At 44.0% G+C, this 20,492-nt stretch overlaps 1 protein-coding gene across 1 annotated transcript in view; it reads left to right on the top strand.

Annotated features, from left to right (window-relative positions):
• LOC136559720 (protocadherin-15-like) overlaps positions 1 to 20,492 on the top strand; it is a 767,555-nt gene that overhangs the window by 9,118 nt on the left and 737,945 nt on the right. Inside the window, exon 5 of the mRNA XM_066555080.1 lies at positions 17,686 to 17,795. The gene's annotated coding sequence lies outside the window, so the exon portion shown is untranslated. The remainder of the gene's footprint in view (positions 1 to 17,685; positions 17,796 to 20,492) is intronic.

Below are 20,492 nucleotides of genomic sequence, written 5' to 3'. Positions count from 1 at the left end.
TTAGGCAATACTTCCAACAATATCCACTTTCCCTGCTTTGTGCCAAACTTACATAGTCCCCTCTGGCCATTGAATTAACCACAGAATTCTGTGAGATCTCAGAAATATTTTCCAGGTTCTCATGGAAAGATTGACATGTTTTGCATATTTTAATTTAAGCAGTTTTTTAAACACAGCATCATTTAATTGTTTTCCCTTTGCAGTTCCAATTAAAAGAGAGAATGGGGATTCCTAAAGTAAAGAAGCTAATTTCTTTTTGCCTTCTAAGCATTTAGCTATGAGGAATGAAAGAAATACAGATTTGAAGGGTTTTCTGTAAGGCAAAAAAAAAAAAAGAACAGTGAAATGCTGCAGCATGGCAATGATGCTAATTACAGAGGCAGTAGAGAAAGGAAATGTGTCAAATTAGTCTCAATTGCATGAATTTGATTTTGCTGTTTATGTAAAAGAGTGCAGTGGTGGACGAAGTATCCTACAACAATATTCCCTTCAACTGCCACTGGGGAACAAAGCTGGAGCTCTCCAGGAGTGCTGGCTCAGGACTTCCTTCTCAGACACCCCTGGGTGGGTTTTGTGGGTGGCTGAAGAAGGAGAGTAACACAGAAATGCCTCCCAGCAGCCCTCGTGCCCTCTGCACTTGGCTGCAGGGCTCTGTGCACACCTGGGCAGCGTGCGGGTACCACAGTCAGAGCTCCCACCAAAATATGGCCACGTTCAAAAGGTTCAAATTCAGCAATTGTGTGGAATAAAAAATAAGTGTGGGCCACATGATTCAATGTAAGACTGAATGATTCATAGTCCAGCAATGCTGGCAGCACAATATGGTTACTGAAGGGACTTTGTGGATTTAATTCTGTACTTACTAAGGTATCAGCAACATGGCATTAGGTACCTTTCCTGCCTGCAATTAACTTTTAGCTTGGTTTGGGTTACTCATGTTCTACTTCTCTGTAATTTGTGTGGGATGTGGATGGTTCTGTTCCTCTGGAGATGCTCTGATCAATGCAGGTAAAGCTGGTGGTGACTGAGGAGGTCAGGTAGCTCAGCCCCCTTCCCCAGCAGAAGCAATTAGACCTCAGCCATGCCTGACAGTTAATTAGCTTGCCTGTTCTTCAAACCCTCCTGTGACAGAGATTCCACTCTTCCTTGGCAATTGATTTCTGTGCTGAGCCACCTTGACAGACAGAAAGACTTCACTAACATCTGAGCAAAATTTTCCTTGCTGCAGTTTAACCCTTATTGTCCTGTCTTGAGATGAATAGTTTTGTCTCCTTCCCCTGACAGCAATTTTCCATAATGGAAAATTGTTGTCATGGAGGCTTCACAGCATTTTGAATTTAAAAAATCACAGAACCTTCAGTCTCCTGTCATGGGTCAAGTTTTTCAGCTCACTGAGTCATTCAGTTGCTTTTCTCTTGGTGTTTTACAATGATTGGAGTTCCTGGCCTGTTGGGAAGCCTTAGTGAAGCCACAGCAGTTCACAGCTAATGGAATCCTGGATTCATGGAACACTTTGTTCTGGGCAGGACCTTAAAGCTCATCCAAACCCACCCCATGCCATGGGCAGGGACACCTTCCACTGTCCCAGGCTGCTCCAAGCCTTGACTCACCTGGCCTTGGGCACTGCCAGGGATCCAGGGTCAATCACAGCTGCTCTGGGCACCCTGTGTCAGGGCCTGCCCACCCTCCCAGGGAGGAGTTTCTCCCTAATATCTCACCTACATCTGCCCAGCTCCAGGCTTTTCCCACTTGTCCTGTCCCTACTTGCTCTTGTGGAATGTTCCTCTCCAGCTCTCTGCAGCTTGGTGGGGAGTCCAGGGGCTGGCAGGAGCAGGGACAGGTACCTGTGCTGGGACAGGGACAGGCACCTGCCAGGTGGGTGCTGGCTCAGGGGGCTCTTGGCTGGCAGGGCAGGAGGGGCAGCTCACAGCAGTCCTGTGTGTCCTGGCTGTAAAGCCACCATCCCTAGGGATTCTGCTTTAGCAAGGCAGGTGGGGAGGAGAACAGAGGGTTATAAAAGGATCCAAATCCATTGGAGAGGGTGTGAAGGAGGGACACAGGGATGGAGAAGGGTTCTGGAAGGGCCATACAAGGAGTGGCTGAGGGTGATGCCTCAGGTTTAGCTTTTATATTTTTCAGACACTGTGCTGCTTTGGTGTGTGGGTCTGAGCTTCCCATTGAGGGATGGTGAGCTCTGTGCACAGAGCAGGGAGACAAAACAATTCCTGCTCCAGCTGGGGACCAAGGACAAATTATCCAAATCTCAGGCCCAAGAGCACAAACAACGTGGGCTGGAGAGAGAAAAACAAAATATATGGGACATCATAAGCTAAAGCTGTAATTGGACAGTGAACTCCAATATGCAAATGGAGCAGAACTGATCAAAGTGACAGACCCCATGATCACTTGTCCATTTTGTGCCCATTTTGGTTCACCTTGGGTGTAGCTGTCCAGCCATGGACAGCAGCTTCCCTTTGTGGGAAGGCTCACATAGCCCCTCAGCCAAACCACTCTGCAGCCTAAGGATGAGATGTGCTCTGAGAGGGGGGTAATTGTCCCTTAGAAAACCATGGGTCTGTCATTTCCATCAGTTCATGTGACAAGTATAAATCAATCCACATACTCTGTATTTTTAAAATGTTTCTGGTTTGTTATTTTCTGAAGTTAAGGCATATTTTAAAAGCATTAGTTAGGACAAAATATTGGCAGTTGGAAAATGCCAGTCCCAGGCTTTTTCATGCACACAAAATGCAGTGATGGGTCAGGATTATTTCAGGAGAACCTCCATGCAGAGAGACCACTTGGTTTTGTAGCACTGGTTGGGTTGGTGCCTGTTCCTCCTGAGCTCCTGTGTTGAGAAGCCAGGACCTTTGTTCCTTTGTTTGCTGAGGTTTTCCAGTGTCCTGCAGGTCAGTGGTGACGAGTTCCAGTGCTACTCTGTGCCCCATCCATGGCTCCTGCAGTGAGCCAGCTTCAGGCCATTTGTTTGTTTTGCAATTGAGCAATCCCTGCACACCGCAGGAACAAATGAGTAGCCTTGACAATCCCTTTCTGATGTCCTTAGTGATTTCTTAACATTAAAAAGTAGATTAAAACCAATTCAGTGACTGAAGGGAGGACTATCTTCTTTGCAGGGTTTATTTACAAAATGTATTTTTCTGACTTTGCTAACTATTACCCTGAAAGCAGGAAAAATTCACATTGGGACCATTAGAGCCCAGGTTACTGCTCAGCTGTTATCAGAAGTTTGCTGCAAACACAGCCACAGGCTGCTTGCCTCAGCAAGGAAAGGCCAGAGAAGGCAGAATTTTGATGAAAGATGTTGGGGTTTGTGTTTTCCAGAGCCGTGCAGTTTTTCAAACCGGTCAGTCTGCATCTCAAGAGTCAATGTGCAGTAAAGTTCCTCTCAGCTTCCCCAAAACCTGTGCTGGCAGGTGTGGGCTTTGTTGTAGATATCTATTCTTCTTAGGGAGATTAATAAAAGGTGGAGAGGGCAAAATCAGAGCCAAAATCCTAATCCTCAGTGAAATAATAGGGCTAAGCACAGTCTCACCATAGAAATAATTTAGATATGCCCAAAGACAAGGTTTATATTTTTCATTTTAAAGAGATCCCAGATTATCCTGCTTTATTCATCCATCTGACCCTTAATAGTAGCAAATACATGAACAATCCGTGCTTTAACCTCTGGACTCTTCAATCCATCCTCACCTACCCATATTTTCCTGCACCTCAGGATATTCCAGCACCCCAAATCTGTTTTTCTGGAGAAGTGCAGGAGTTCATGTGGCCCATTTCTGCAGGAACTGAGCTCTCCCCTGCTTTTATTGTTCTGTGTAGCAGCTTTAATGCTTTTTTAATGGAGTTTTCAGAGGGTGAGCACTGCCAGCCCTCTTCTGCTGGAATGGGAAGTGTCTGCTCTGTGGAACCAGGGTAGAAAATTAAATGGGGACATTAATGTAGGGGAGGAAGCTTGTTGATGACACAATAATGGTCTCTGTTCTCAGGCATGACTGCTGCCAGTTTAGCAGTGATTGAGGCTGGAATTATTTTTCGTGATGTTCACACCAGTGGGGTGGTCTGCAGGAAGGACTTGGAACAAAGTCATTGCAGAAAAAAAACTGTGAAGCAGTTTATAAATAACCAAAATCACTGCATAACTCATGAATCATTTGAATGATCCCTTTCATCTCACTGCATGTTTTCCCACTTGGTTTTCATTGATAAGAAAATCAATGCTTTTTCTGTGGACTTCTGCTCTAGAATCTTTCACAGGAAGACCTTAGAGAACAAATCTGTTTTTAAATGAAATATTGCATGTGTTTTATTTAGCTCCCTGTCCAGTAAATCACTTAATGTCTTAACTTCATTTTGACAGCTCAAATATTTAAACTACTTTGTGTTGTTGCTCTTGTATCTGATTGAATAGACCTTTAATATATAACCAGTTCCTTTTTCCTTGCTTTTCTTTCCTCTCTTGGGCAGAAAGTCTTCCCATTTTATTGTCTTGGCTTCCTAGGTGCAATACATGAGCCCTTAAGTTTGTAACAGGGTCCAAAAAACCTAAAACCACTTTGCATTGGTTATATTTTGCAGAGAGACAGGTGGAAGATGACTTTTCAGCAGCAGGTGAGGGTTAGGATTTCAGGGCACAGCTGTCTGACAGAAGCAGAAAGTGATTCCCTGTGCTACAAAGTGAGCACAAGGTGAGAGAGCAAACCAGGTTGTTTGGAATGGTTCCACGTGGCATTTCTGGATTACTCTTTAGGAAAAGTCACTGCTCAAGCTGCCCTTCAAAACTGAAATCCTGGGTTAAATCATCAAGGCCAACACACAGAGGTACAAATGTGTCCATAATTCTGATATGAGCCTGGACTGGCTTTGGTGAGTCTGACATGCCACTGGGGTGTGGGCAGTTGTTTGTAATGAGGGATCACTTCCCCTGAATCCAGAACTGACCGTCTCTCAGGTGCCATCAGCTCCACTGTAAATAACTGAGAAAGACCTAGGGAGATTCAAAACAATTATCTAAAATCTGCAGTAAAAAATTAAACAACCTTAAAAAGCTACACAGGCCTTCATTTCTGTTGTTAACACTTATTAATTACACAGACAAAACAGGGCTAATCAATACTAATTTCTACTGCTGTTAGTTCTTAAATGTTAATTAGGTACCCTAGACCTGATACTGTTATTTCGTTAACGAGGAGGAAGAAGTTCTCTGATGAGGCATTTCTTTCTCCCCCTTCTCAGAAGGAATCCTGAGGGAGGGGGGGCAATAAGTGAAGCAGCACTGCAAGAGGAGAGGGGATCAAATGTTCTGCATGTGGTTTGTAGACAGGACACAGTGTTTGGATGGATTTGGTCTGGCATTAGGGACACTAATGAGAATGGGATGTGACCCACAGGAAGGACCTGGCTGGAGAAGGCAGAGAGCAGGGAGAACACCTTCAGGCAGGGATGTGGACAGGGTCCACCACAAAAGGTGGCATCACTTTTCTGGCTTTTAGTGGCAATTCTGTGATTGAAGTGTTTGCATTGTGACAGCTGTAGGACCTTTGCAGAGAATGAGCAAGTGTGCGTGTGCCCTTGTGTGGGAATGAAAACACTGGTGGGACAGAGTTGGGGGTTTAGAAATGAAATTCCAAATTCTGATTTGTTTCATTGTGCTAAGCCCATAGATAGGGCAATTTTGTATTCCTGTTCTTCTCTTGTGTTGGTGGTTACTGCAGAGAGACAGGTCCATCCTTCTCCCCCAGGATATTCTGTCATGCATGAAAAGTTCTTACTGTAAGTTAATTATAAAATCATAGAAACCATGGAATCCCAGACTGGCTTGTGTCATAAAGCCCATCCAGTGCCACCCCTGCCATGGGCAGGGACACCTTCCACTGTCCCAGGCTGCTCCAAGCCCCGTCCAGCCTGGCCTTGGGCACTGCCAGGGATCCAGGGGCAGCCCCAGCTGCTCTGGGCACCCTGTGCCAGGGCCTGCCCACCCTGCCCGGGAACAATTCCTCATTCCCAACACCGGATCTCAAGCTGCCCTCTGGCAGTTTACAACCACTGACCCCTGTCCTGTTACTCTCTGCCCATGTAAATAACTCCCCTGCCTCCTTTTTATCAGCCCCTTGAGACACTCCCGCCCTCAGAGAATCTCCTCTGTAACAGGTCCTGTCTGTCTTGTGCAGAGACCCCAGAGCTGGAGGCAGCACTCAGGGTGAGATCTCAGCAGAGCAAGGAAAAAGGGCAGAGTAGATTTTTTTTTTTTTTTTTCAAAGGAAATAAATAAAATTCCACAACTTTTGGTGGAACTTCACATCATCTCTGAGCTGTTCCTCTGCTGCTTCTGGGGATCTGCTTTCCTTGTGTCTTCCTCCTCTTGATTCCCTGTCTCTAATGTTCTCATAGATTGTGTCTGCGAGCTGCTCATGCAGCTGTTGGATCAAAGTGACCCTTTTCCCTAACTCTGCAGGTGAATTGATCCTCCTTTCCTGCAGGCAGTGCACAGCCAGATGCTTGCTGTGCCCCAGCAGTCTGCATTCCCTGAAAGCCAGCAGCAGAGCTACCACAGGGTCTGACCTCTGCCCTGAGCTGGAGAGCAAATGGTAGCACACTGATCCATGGTAGCACAGTGATCTCTGCTCTGACCTGGGGCTGTCTGCAAGCCTGCAGAGGAGAAGCTTGAGGCTGACCTAGCACCTGAAGGAGCTACAAGACAACTGGAGAGAGACTCTCCACAAGGGATGGAGTGACAGGACACAGGGGAATGAATGGCTGCCCACTGCCAGAGGGTGGCATTAAATAAGATGTTAGCAACAAGCATGGTCTAGTGGAAGGTGTCCCTACACACAGCAGGAATGAGATGGTCTTGAAGGTCCCTTCCAACCCAAACCATTCTGTGACTCTGTGGTTCTGTGGCTCTTACACGGCCAGGGGGTTGAGGGTTGTGCCCTGTGTGTTCATCACAGCGGTAAGGGACCCTATGGAGCCCTTTGCCTCTCCTCTCAGGAGGAGAGCAGTGCAGAACAGTGGTTGAGGCTGACCTAACTGAGACCTTCCAGCTCCTGAAGGAGCTACAAGGCAGATGGAGAGAGACTCTCCACAAGGGATAGAGTGACAGGACGCAGGGGAATGGCTGCCCACTGCCAGAGGGTGGGACTGAATGAGATACTAGGAAGAAGCATGATCTGGTGGAATGAGATGGTCTTGAAGGTCCCTTCCAACCCAAACCATTCTGTGGTTCTGTGGCTCTTACACGGCCAGGGGGTTGAGGGTTGTGTCCTGTGCGTTCATCACAGCAGGAAGGGACCCTGTGGAGCCTCTCCTCTCCTAAGGAGAGCAGTGCAGAGGCAGAGCAGCAGCTGAGGGAAACCTCCTTCTCCTCTCCTGTCCTCACCCCAGAGAGCCCCAAGTTCCTGCACCTGCAGCCAGCTGGAGCAGCCAGTGATGCTCAGGAGCTGCCAGCCTCACGGGGGCTGCAGGAAAAGGGCCCCAAACCAGCTTTGTTCCCTCTCCCTGACATTTCCTGATCTCCTCTTTGATGTGGGTCCCAGAACATTTGGGAAGGGACCTGCTTTCAGGGTTCCCTGTTGGAAAGGCTTTCTTTGTGCCCACAGGAGCTTGTCCAGCAGAACATTGTTCATTGTTTCCAGTGACCCACAGCAACGCTGCCCAAGGTGACACCTTTGTGCTTTCTGTGTGTTTTCAGTTGTGTTTTTCTGCTGGACCACACTTCAAAGCCTGCTCAGGTAATTTGCTTTCAACTCATATGATGGACAAAACATTGCCAGATGAGTTTTTCCTCACTCAGGGTTTTACAAACTGGGCATGCACATGAAAGTCAGCCAAAAGAAGTGATATGGTCCCTGTGGTAGATGTTTATCATCAAATATTGCCAGGTCCCACAGCAATCAGCTCCTTCTGATGCGTCTTGATGTATTGAAATTTGCCTGGGCCGAAATCATAAAATCAGATTTCTAAATGCACATTGTTTCTATGTGCATTACCTATCAATCAGTTTTATTTTGTTCTTGATGTCTTCCTGCTGAAAAACACAAAGAAAGCACTGAATAAATGAAATTGCACCTGTCTGATTCCAAAAATCAGAGTAATAGTAGAAATCTTCAGCTTGAATATATCTATTTCTGCTAGAAAGGTTTTTCAGGCCTTCTTGTCCCAATAAATCCTGACTGTTATTTTAGCACAGATAATACTCTCAAAATAGGATTGCTAGAAAAATCCAGTAGATCAGTATGACAAACCCAATGTACTTCAAGCAATCATTTTTTACCTAGCAAAAACAAACATCCAGTGCAGTGTATGTCATCCAAAAGGCAAGAGGAAGGAATTGTGTCTCATGAAGGAAAAAAAATCTACTCTCAGCAAACCCATTCCTTCCTTAGTGGCATCACTTGCCTTTGTAAATTTGGACTTGGGGGGTCATAAAACCCTGGTCTGTGTAGAATGAATTTTCTAATGAGAACAACAGCATTCAAATTCTGGATATTTCCACCAGTGTGTGTAATAGTATATCAGCTTGTAATGTTTAAATGACTTAGTAAGAAGTAAGAGAAGGAGGATTAGCTCCTAAATTTGCCAGAAATGTATTCCAAGTAAATACCAGGAGAGAAAGGGGGAAAAAAAAGATTGAATTTGGTGTTTTCCCACAGCAAATGTGCAATGAGCTCTATCAGATTTACAAGTTACTCTTCTGTTCTGGGAGCAGAACTGTTTATCTCATGAAGGCAGGAGATTAGGTGACACAGAAGTATTTTCTGAGCAACCTTAGGCACACATTTGGGGACATTCTGCAGTGCTGTGTTTCTTTTTTTCAGTAAATTTTTGTTCTGAAATCAGTTTATATTTATTTCATACTTGTCATCATGTGTGTATATTAAGACCATAGTAAGCTGGGAATTCTTCCATCATAAAGGTTACAATTCCCTTTATTAGCATCTTCTTCAGTGTCTTAGTTTGAAACTGAGTGTTTTTTGAAGGAAAAACAAATTCTATTGTGTCTCAAAAATTGTCCAAAATCCAGATTTTTGTGACCTTAATTTTCTTACAACATTTTTTTCTTAGTTTAGGAAGAAAAAAAATCAGTGTCATCTATGTTCTGAGATGTCATTAGGCTAAATGCTCTTCAAACTGAAGGCTAAATATGAAGGAGGCAAACCAGAGTGCAGAATCCTAGTGTGCATGTTTCCCATTTCGAGATAAAGACATTTTCTGGTGAAAATACACTCATTTCAGCTGGAATGGAAGCTCTCTGTTGTTCTGTTTTCCACTTATCTGCTCTCAGAGCACAATGAGGCTGTGCAAGGATGAGTGATTTAGCCTCAGTTGGAGATGATAAAGGCAAAAAGGGCTCTTGTTATTATCCTATTAAATCATTTCTGTAACTGGGCTGGAGAGCTAGTGCAGGACAGAAATTGATGGCAGGCAAAATTCATTACTTGCTGAGTGTGTTTTCTGAGAACTCTGTGGTCAGAGAGGGTAAACTGAGCCTGGGCTCCTCTTGAAGAATACAGTGCACCTTCTGATCTCAGTGCTGATCCTGGACTATAAAAGCAGTTTAATTTATAAAATCCTAACCAAGCAATTTTTGAGTCCAAATGTGAAATTTTGAGGAGCACTGTCAGAAGAACCCTCTGTAAAAATATATTAGTATTAAGTAGAAAAAGAAGGGGCAAAAAGAGGAACGTGAGGTAATGCTCAAGCCATTTTGCTTGAAGTTTACTGATAAAAATGTGATAAACTAAGAAATAATTATTTCAAAAACTCCTCTTGCATCTCTTACGCAGCTGGACCACAGGTATTTGCTCATGGTCATTCTCCCTGGGCAGTGGATTTTCTGTTTAGCTACAGCTTTGAATATAATCTTGAGATAGGTAAGACCTTTCTAAAAAGTTGTATTTTCCAGAGTGGCCATTTTTCCTGCCAGCAGTTCATTTATGCACTCCATGGACTGACACCCTCCTGGGCAGCTTATGTACTTTCTTTGGTATTAACATCTCCTGCATTTTGAGTGTTTGGGGTTAAGATTTAAATATGCAGAGCAAGTAACCCACAAACAATATTCATGTGTGTAATAAAAATGTAAAGAAAATACTTTAAATGCCTTAACATTTGTGGAGGTACACAAAGACTCCATCATGGCTCTGATTCATTCTAGCAAAATTACCCATTGTGCCAATTTCTGCCAATATAATAATTATTCTCTCCTGAGATTTTTTTTTATTGGGTATTTTGCTAGTTTGAGGATCTAGGAAAGCCATTGGGTAAATTAGATTTGTACATATACTTCTAAAATCAAATTTTTGCTTTATGGGGGAAAAAACCCCAAACTGCTACGTGCTCTGTTTCCCTGATTTCTGGCTGTTTCAAGACAAATCATGTGCTTGGAATATATTATTTCTTTATTTTTTGTATGTAAGATTGCAGCCAGACCAGCCTGTAAGTTGCACTTGCTAGCTCTTCTTTACAAACCTTGGTTTATACAAACTCCTCATTTCTCAGCAAGTTGCTGAAGTAGCTTTTCCAGAAGTGCTACACTGACAGAAAAGAACAGATCTCACATGGACAATGGGCAGAGAGCATCTTGAAAAAAATAAATACCTTAGTGAAATATTTTAAGAACGTTGTGCCTGCACAAGTGAAGCAAGGGAAAATGTGGCTTTTAGCTTTTGAAAACATCCTCAGATTTTACTGCAAGTGCCATTTTTCAATTTAATAACTATGTGACACGCATGTGACACATCTCTCCTGCAATACAGAATGTCTTCCCATCTTTATTTTCTGGGAAATGTGTCTCTGCGCTGGAGTCATATTTAAGACAGATGCGAAGGAACCTGGATTTTTGTCTAGTTTTGCACAAATAAGGATTTTAAAAAATGCCTAAAATTCCTTCTGTTGAACATAACTTGGTGTGAGTTATTCTCCTTAAGAATGAAAGAAGTTTCTTTTCCACAGGTGGAATTTAAAGCAGTCTCTCCTGCAGAGAGGGATTTGCATCCTTTGGAGGAAGCTCAGCAGCTGTGTCTGGGCTCAGTTTGGAGGAGAGGCCTTGAATCCACAGCAGTGGGTTTGAATTTGGCTGTTTCTGTGTCTGTTTCTAGATGCCAGTGTCATATTTGGCTAAGTTGCCTGCAGGTCTGAGGGCTTCCACTGCCTGTGAATTGGCTTGTTCACCCTGAATTTCCCTGTCTTCCACTGCCTGTGAATTGGCTTGTTCACCCTGAATTTCCCTGTCTTCCACTGCCTGTGAATTGGCTTGTTCACCCTGAATTTCCCTGTCTTCCACTGCCTGTGAATTGGCTTGTTCACCCTGAAATTCCCTGTTTGCCACTGCAGTGAATTGGCACAGCACAGGGATAAATCTGTCACTGTAGCTAAAGAAACAACAAGTGGCTTTTGGCTGCATGATCATTTCCAGGGCTGTAATCTTAATATTGTCCACACAGTAATGGTTTTTTCACAGGAGAAAATGAGAGGATCACAGAACGGTTTGGGTTGGGAGGAGTCTTAAACCCATTCCACTCCCAGCCATGGGCAGGGACACCTTCCCCGGTCCCAGGTTGCCCCAGTGTCCAACCTGGACACTTCCAGGGATCCAGAGCAGGCACAGCTGCTCTGGGGAATCTGTGCCATGGCCTTGCTATTCCAGAGTGATGGATGTACTATCACTGAACAGTGGGAACAGCAGCTGTAGCTGTGGGGAATCCAGGCCAGGAGCAGTTGTGCAGCAGCAGGACTCATCTGGATGAGACCACCCCTGTCCTTTGAGGAAAGTTCTGTGTTTGTGTCTTAAGCTCAGAAAATTGCCATCTCATTAAATTATCTTCTTCGATCTAGGCTCTGTAGTCTATATTTCAGATGTTGCTTTGCAATATCTGCTGGGTTAGACCAGAATCACAGAAATGTTAAGGCTGGAAATGATCTTTAGTGTCATCCAGTCCAAACATCAGCCCAGCACCACCCTGTTCACCACTAAACCATGTCCTCAGGTGCCTCATCCACTCCTTTTTTGCACAACTCCAGGGATGGTTGAACACTCCCACCACTGCCCTGGGCTTCCTATTCCATTGCTTCACAACCATTTTCATGAAGAGATTTTTCCTAATATCTAATCTGAACCTCAGAACTCCAAGTTTTCTTACAGCCAAGGCAGCCAATGTGAAATATCTCCTCACACATCACTGGGTGGGATCAGACCAGACAGGTTTTAACAGGAGTTGGGGTAACACCATCTGTTAGAGAAGCTCCTGTATGGCATTGTGTATAGCAAGTGTTCATTGGCTGTGTGCAGGATCTACTGAGTCTGTTCACTAATATTTTCTTTGTGTGTTTGAAGTTCTTGAGATCTTTTATTTTTAGCCAGGAATGAATGTGATTGCAATTTTTTTTAATGGCCTTTAAAAAAGTTGAGTAAACAACATATGTAATTACTCTGTAGGGAAATATAGCTTAATTAAATCATGAAGTCATTCTATTAGCATATGAACCTGCTGCTTATGTGGTTCATTTCTTCCAGAAATAACCAAATTAATGAATAGAAATTGTTCTATAGTTCAGCTACCTGGAATGTGTGCTTCAGTGGTTTGTCTTGTCCCCCTGCAGGTGATTCATTGTTGGCTACTCACACCGCAGGATGGAGCTCTGGGAAAGGACACAAGTTGGTCTTGGCTCTGTAAAATCCCCCAAAGCCAGCACAGTTTTCACAGCCATTATCTGTGGGGGGATACTAAGGTGTGACACTAAGAATGTTCCTCATGCACTGTGCCATCAAAAAGAGCTTGTGGGAAGAGCTTGCCAATGCTTGGAAAAGTTGGGGCTGTGTGTAGGACTAAGTTTTCTTATTATTTAGGGTATGCCATGTATTCTGATTAGCTTAATTATAATGTCTCAGGCAAAACACTCCTGGGAAATTGGAATGTGATGGAATCACAGAATATTCTGAGTTGGAAGCACCCACAAGGACCATCAAGTCCAGCTCTTAAATGAATGGTCCTTCCAGAGACTGAACCCACAGCTTTGGTGTAACCAATCCTGCTCTAAAATATGTCCCAGAAAGTGCCCAGATTGACCTGAAAAAGAATTAAACTTCTTAACTTGTAACATGATGGGATTTAATTCACATCACCTTGTCTTGGATGGTTTTTTTTGCCTTTGTAACTTTGAAGTGAATGTAAAATACACAGAAGGGAGGAGACAAGAGCAAATGGAGTTTTCCTTTCTTCCAAGCCATGTAGGGTTGGGGGTATTTGCTTTAACTGTGCCTCTGTATCCTCAGAAGAGCCTTAAATAAAGTATGAGAGGTAGGGTCAGTATGAAGTGATCCCTGGTCAGTATGAAGTGATCCCTCTCCAGTGCTTATTTTCAGTGTCTGGCCATCAGAGCTGTAGAGGTTCTGGTGCATTTAGAGTACTGGATTTAATAGCTGTCAGTATTTCATCCTTCTCCAGTTAGGTGCACAAACTTTTCACAGAAGGTCCTGCTCTTTATTTATTGCTTTTTCTTTGTTTTTTATACTAAGGTGCTTGCAGTATTGTAGAGAGCTTGACTCAGTTGTTTCCTACAGATTTCTACAGGAAAACACAGACAAAACCCAGCATGTGCGAGGTCCTGGTTCTGGGAAATACTGTTCATATAGTGTTTATTCCGTTTGTGTATTTTCTAGGGATTTTATTTTGTATTTTCTAGGTTTGCCAAGCCACCAGTATTCCAAAGTCACCCTCAAAATTTACATTATCAATTTGCATTATTGCATTCCTTCTGTCACCTCTTCCATTTAGGAAATGGAGCTCTATCCTGCTGTGATTGCAGCAGTGACAGCAACAATGAAGAATAAATTGTTTACCTTCTGTGGGGGGTGCAGTGTAGGTGTGTTGCAGACATCATTGGGGAATCTATCTAAGCAGCAAATGTAAAAGTGACTCATATCCCAGCAGCCACCCCAGAAGGAGATTAATTCTTTATTCCTGGCCTGCAGTAAAGGCCACAGAACATATTAGTTCCCTAATCATTTCAGGCTGTCTTTAACACGTCCTTGGTTTGTGAAACCCTACACAGCTTTGCTGTGGATTCTTCAAATATTGGCTCTTTCCAAGTGTTCTGTTAAAACAACTGAAACTTTCTGATACACTGAAGATTTCCTTTTAATACTGGTCATAGGGACTGAAGCATTTCTGTGGATTCTTCCCTAGAATTATGCCTTCAGCACAGCTCAGGCAGAAGCACAGATCTGACCTTTTAATAAGTGTTCTGAATCCTGATTTTTTTTTCCTTCTTAACCTGATGTTCCAAGGTATATGGAGTAGAAGTTGGAATGCTGGCATGGATTGTTTCTTTGTGGAGCATGCACTTTGCTACTGGGGCTTGAGAAAATTCCAGAGTGTCTGGAGATGTTTGCAGCTTGTGCAGGGTCAGTGGGAGATATTAAAAAGGCAGTCTAAGGGTTTGTGAATTGTGTATTCAAATCAATCAATTCCAAGATAGTGCTTAAGCTCTCTGAAAAGCTATTTCAGGTTAGATTTTCTTCATGAGCAGCACACCAATTCCACTCAAATACATGTTAGCTGATAAAAAATTCAATCTGCAAGGGAGGAGAGAACATTGAAAATGCCCTTCCATTAAAAATGGAAGACTTAAGTTTTGAGAAAGTTAAGAAATATATGCACTTTAGGAAATGAAGGTCCTAATTTTCTAGTGCATACATTTAACACAACCTCATCTATTTACCAATCAATTTATTGTTGAGTGTTACAAAAGCCAGATTAAATGACTTGAGTCACCCTTTGCATGGCTCCATACCACAGAAAGTGTGAACACAATCTTCCTTTAGAGTTGTCATTGGACATTGCATAACCCTCCTCATCTGTTTTTCAGACAGAAAAAATATTCTTTTCTTTCTGCTCCACATTTCTATATGAGAAGAAGAAATCTGGAACAGGGTGCTGGAATTCTGGTCAGTCTATGACTGGAATTAGTTACTGCCTGCAGTGAAACCCTCACATTCCAGGTAATCCCTGAAGTACACAGGAAATTAGGACCCTGTGTCTGATCCCTCTTCTTCTGTCCCCCTTCAGCACCTGAGCTGTTTTGGAGGGAGGAAGCCAAAACTTTCAGGAGAGGTGTTCTGGAGAGCAGGAGATGGGCATTCCTTGGGGACTGCCACAGAACTGTCACATGTGCTGCCAAAATGGGTTAGAGCCTCTGAAAATGTGCCTGAAACTTGGGCCAGGACAAGAGGAAAAAACAATGGGAAGGTGTGCAAATGAGGTGACTGGGGGAGACATTTTTCTTATTCAGAATAATTGCTGCTAGCACATGATTCAGATCTCCCCCATTACCTTGAGATGGACAAATAAATAGAGGAATACTCCAAAAATGCTGTCCAAACTAAACTTTTTCTAGTTAGGTGGTCTCACAGTAACTCAGCCTATAGTTTAGGAAAGCATAATGGCTTCCCAGTGCCAGAGGGCAGGGCTGGATGGGATATTGGGAATGAGGAATTGTTCCCTGGCAGGGTGGGCAGGCCCTGGCACAGGGTGCCCAGAGCAGCTGGGGCTGCCCCTGGATCCCTGGCAGTGCTCAAGGCCAGGCTGGAGCAGCCTGGGACAGTGGAAGGTGTCCCTGCCATGGCAGGGGATGGGATGGGATGGGATGAACTTCCAGGTCCCTTCCACCCCAAACCCTTCCATGACTGTGTGATATCAGCCCTTGCTATCTTAACTTGCTATTATCAGACATTCCCATCTCCCTGCTCAGGGGTGTCAAATAAGGCCAGGCTGGACACTGGGGCTTGGAGCAGCCTGGGACAGTGGAAGGTGTCCCTGCCATGGCAGGGGTGGCACTGGGTGGGATTCAAGATCTCTTCCAACCCAAACCATTGCAGAATTCTGTGATATTTAACAACTGTGTTTGCCTTACACTGAGGACCCTCTAAGTCCAAGCTTTAAATGCACAAGTGAGTTAAATTATTCCCTTTGGAAAGGCTGAGGCATGTCATTGTTTCATTGTTGTGTGGCCTTAATAAGGGCAATAAAGTTTCTAGAAAAAGGAGTAAAATAAAATTTAGTATGCAAATTTGGAGTATTCCAACACTGGAGAAGTATCATGAACAAAAATAATTGAGGGAGCAAAGAGGGATAAGGAGGAATCTGTTTAGTGGGAAGAAAATCACTACTAAACTTTTTAATAGTACAATTTACTCATCAGCAAAGTGTAGCTGAAGATGATGCTTTGCTGCTGAAGTGGAATATGTCAGAAAAAGCTCTAACTTGATTTGAAATACCTATGCAGGAGCTTTTCTGTGCTTTGTGCTCCTTTGTACTGCCCTGGTGCCCAGTCTGGTGGGTCTGATGGCACCTGGGTGATCCCAAACAGGTTTGTGCTGTGCTCTCTGCTTTTCCATGAGCTCCATCCCCATTTCCAGTGCTTCCCATTGCTGGGCAGCATGGATGAGCAGATGTGTGTGGGGTCTCCTTCCCCAGCTGACATCTCAGTGCTGGAGTTGCCACAGGTAGGGAATGTCAGCATTCAGCATCCTGCCTGCTGCTGACACCCCAGGGCAGGGCTGGTGATGGCCAGGCTGACATTTGCATGTTTGCTCACTGGCAAGTCACTCATTTCTCCAGAGGAAAAAGGGGAATTCTTTCAAGCTGCAAATCATGCTGCAGCTTACCATTTTCTTTCTTGTCTGCAATTTTCTTTCTTGTCTACAATTTTCTTTCTTGTCTACAATTTTTCACCAAAAGGTGAAAAAGGGCTTTAATGGAAAGTTAAACAAACTGGGTCACTCTTTTTCCTGTACCCTCCATACACCTGAACCCTTTCCTGGAGGATGCTGTCAGACATGGAAAATCTACTTGGATATCCTGAAATAAGGGGGAATTGCAGTTGAACCATGCAGAAATAAGGCATGAAGCCTAAACTTCCATTTGGGTCTTCTGAAATTGCCTAAGAGGCAAAGTCTGACTGAGCTTCAGGAGGCAGTGCATCCTGCCTCTGTTAGGAATATTGGCCACCAGAAGTAGATTCCCTTCATTAACTTTTGCACGAGATTTAATGATTGCCTTGGGGTAGATGTCTAAACCTTACCTGGCAGTGGTCAGTGAATTCAATCCACTTTTAAGCTCCCTGTAACTGAGATTTAACTGAGATAACTGATTTAACTGAGATGTAATTGAGATTTAGCTGAGATAACCTGTACATGAAGACTACACTGCAGAGAATGTTTGTCATGGACATATTTTATGAAAAAACCTTTTGACAAGATTTTTTCTCCTGAGAAGCCTCAGAAGAAAAGAAAAACAATAATTATCTGCTGCTGTGGGATGCACCAGGTGCATCTTTGATTGGTCCATGTGAGTTGTTTCTACTTGATGACCAATCACAGGTCCAGCTGTGTTGGGACTCTGATCAGTCACAAGATTTTATCATTCCTTTTCTTTCTAACCTTCTGATGAAATCCTTTATTCTTTGGTATAGTTTTAATATAGCATTTTCTTTTAATATAATAGATATCATAAAATAATAAATCAGCCTTCTGAAACATGGAGTCAAGATTCTCATCTCTTCCCTTGTCCTGAGACCCCTGAGACCCCAACCACAAATGTTCATTAATTTTTTCTGAGGTTCTCAGGCTTTATAACCATGGCAGCTTATAGAAATATTTTCTTTCAGGTCAGGTAACCTGATGAATGCCTGGTGAAAGTGTTGCCTGTGGTGGATATTCCAAAAGAAAACACAGGGACAAGCATGGGTGTTCTGAAAGAACATGGCAAGAGAATGAGGTAAGAGATCATCACTTGTGATATGTGGTTATCATAAATGACTCAACAGATCCATGCAGCTCTGCACATGTTCAGTTCTGTTAAATGTCTTCTGATGGTGTTACTGTGACCACACTGGAAATGACTGGGTGTCAGAGGGGGGATGTTCAAGCAGACACTCAAATGGCAGAGCTTGTGTCCAGAGGGAGGAAGAGGAGGCATTCACTGTGCAAACACTGGGCAGCCACACAGGGAAAAGTCTCCCAGCAGGGACTCTCCCCAGACCCTTGGCTCTGGCAGCTGGGATGCTCTGAGACAGTGCAAGGTGCTGAACCTACTGAGTCAAGAAATGTATTCTGATTTGGGTGATCTTATGTCTTTTAAATGCACCTTCTCCTCCACCAGGAGGAGGCTGAATCATCAGCCTGGAGCCAAGAATTCACCCCAAACACAGGGGATTTTGGTTGTACTAGACATTTACTGCCTGTTGTGAGGTCTCTCTGGGCAGTCCTTGCCTTCAGCCTTTGGGTTCTCAGCAGATTTGCCTTTTTAAAGGTCCTCTGCTGCATTTGACTTTATTCTTTGTCATAATGAAATTGCAATATTTTGGGTGGCACATTTCTTCTTGTGTTACAGACCAGTTTTGTTAATGTATTTTCTGCCTCATTGTATGGCTAGTCCTCACCTGTGACTTGAGACATCTGGGGGCATAGACCAATTCTGCACAGCCCTTTTCATCTGCAGCATACCTGAACAATGTGAAAATGTGTTCTTTTTCTCCAGCCCCTACTTGTTGTTTCATTTCACTCTCTGTAAAAAACAGGGGAAGAGCAGCTTTTCCCTCTCCTTGCTTAAGAAAGCTGCCCAAGGCAAGGCTTTAGTGCTGAAACTGGCCTGACTGATACACAGGTTTAATGCTTTATAATTTTTGCAAGAATAAATTGTTATCACGCTCCAAATGGCATTAATTAGAGCTGTGCAATGCTGAAATGTTCCTGTCCTTTTCCTCTCTGTGCTCTGGAAGTTACAGTAGAAGGAAAGTTACCCTGTATACCTGTTTGGTCATGATGGTGTTTTCTCTCCAAAGCAGAGATTGGATGGTTTGCCCTGGTATTTTCATCCTCTTGTGTGCATATCTCAGGTTTGGTGGTGCAGGGGCTGTGCTGAACTAAAAGCTGGGGGCCAGGCAGTTTCTGTCAGTGCTGTGACAGGTTTCATAACACTGGGGACAAACTTGGCTGTGAGTTTTTCTTTTCAAACCACACATCTCTATTAATTTGCCATGCAGGAAGCAGGGGGTATTTTATAGTCATTTATAGACTGAATTTTCCCATGCTGGAGACTGCTTTGTGGAATTTGCTGTTAAACTGCCTGGAATAGAAGGCCACTGCTGCTATTTGGGAAAGCTTTAAACTCCAGCCCACAGAGTTACAAAAGTGCAGGTTTCCCTGTGGCTCTGTCAGGCTCTCATCCAAAGAGGGAGCCCAGCACATCTTGCCCCAGTGCCACTGGAAGTGAAAAGCAACGTACAAGCAGTAAAAGCAGCAGGATGTTACTCCTGGAGCAGAGATCCAAGCTCACCTCTGGTAATTGGTTTAAGTTCCTTCCAGTTATTTCAGCTGAGCAAGAGGCTGCAGGGAAGTGTGTTCTCTGCATGCAGAGAACTTCAAAACCTGCAATGAGGCTGAGCATTCCATCTTAGTTCAGATCATTCACCCAACCTGCTCACCTTTTTTACTCAAACATAAGTATTTCAAGCCTTCTGTCAATATTAGGTGACTCTGTACAGAATATGCTGTCAGATTTTCCCTCACTGTAGGTATTCAAGGATCCCAGACATAGCTGGAATTATTTGAAGTTAACAGATAACGATGATTCACCCATTAAGCCTGCATTCCTCTGAAGTTAATTCACAGAAAAAATATTCTTTGAAAAGGGAGAGCTCTGGTAGCGATTTATGGCACATTGACTTTGCAGGTGTGTAGAGCCAGTGTTATCCTTTATTGAGGTAAATGTTGGATTAGGGATACGTTTCTTCCTGGTGCTGGGAATCCCTGATCTGTTTTATGGGCTGTGATGTCCTTGCATACAAAGTGCTCTCCAGGGGTGACGTGCTCTGCGTGACAATGCTGTGAAACTGCTTCCCACTCCTGATCTTGGCTCTGCTTGCCTTGCTGCATGTGTGAGGGAGGTGATTTGTCCCAGGGCTGTGTTGGGAAGCACAAGTGACAGGAGATAAACCCCTGCCCGGCCCGAGTGTCACTTGCAGCCAAGGGACAATCTGTTAGGCACAGGCTCCTGCCTGGAGCTGGAGCTGGCTGTGCCCTGCAGCTCCCAGCACTGAGGGCTGCACCCTCCATGCCCCCTGGCAGCTGGGAAAGCCCTGCAGCAGCTCACAGACTGCTGGGGGCACTGAAGGACGGGCTCACACCAAGGCTACAGCCTGGCCAAACTTTGGAGAGCCTCATCAGGGCGTTTCTTCCCTCTCCTGTTATACAGCATCATCCGCTGATGGGTGCAGGGTCAGGGATGTGTTTCTGCAGGTGCCTGCAGAGCCTCTGCTGCTGCTTCCTCCTTTTCTTTCTTTCTTTCTTTCTTTCTTTCTTTCTTTCTTTCTTTCTTTCTTTCTTTCTTTCTTTCTTTCTTTCTTTCTTTCTTTCTTTCTTTCTTTCTTTCTTTCTTTCTTTCTTTCTTTCTTTCTTTCTTTCTTTCTTTCTT

The sequence above is a fragment of the Molothrus aeneus genome, chromosome 8 (genome assembly GCF_037042795.1).
Source record: "Molothrus aeneus isolate 106 chromosome 8, BPBGC_Maene_1.0, whole genome shotgun sequence".
Classification (NCBI taxonomy): Eukaryota; Metazoa; Chordata; class Aves; order Passeriformes; family Icteridae; genus Molothrus; species Molothrus aeneus.
This window is presented reverse-complemented; position numbering and strand designations above follow the sequence as displayed.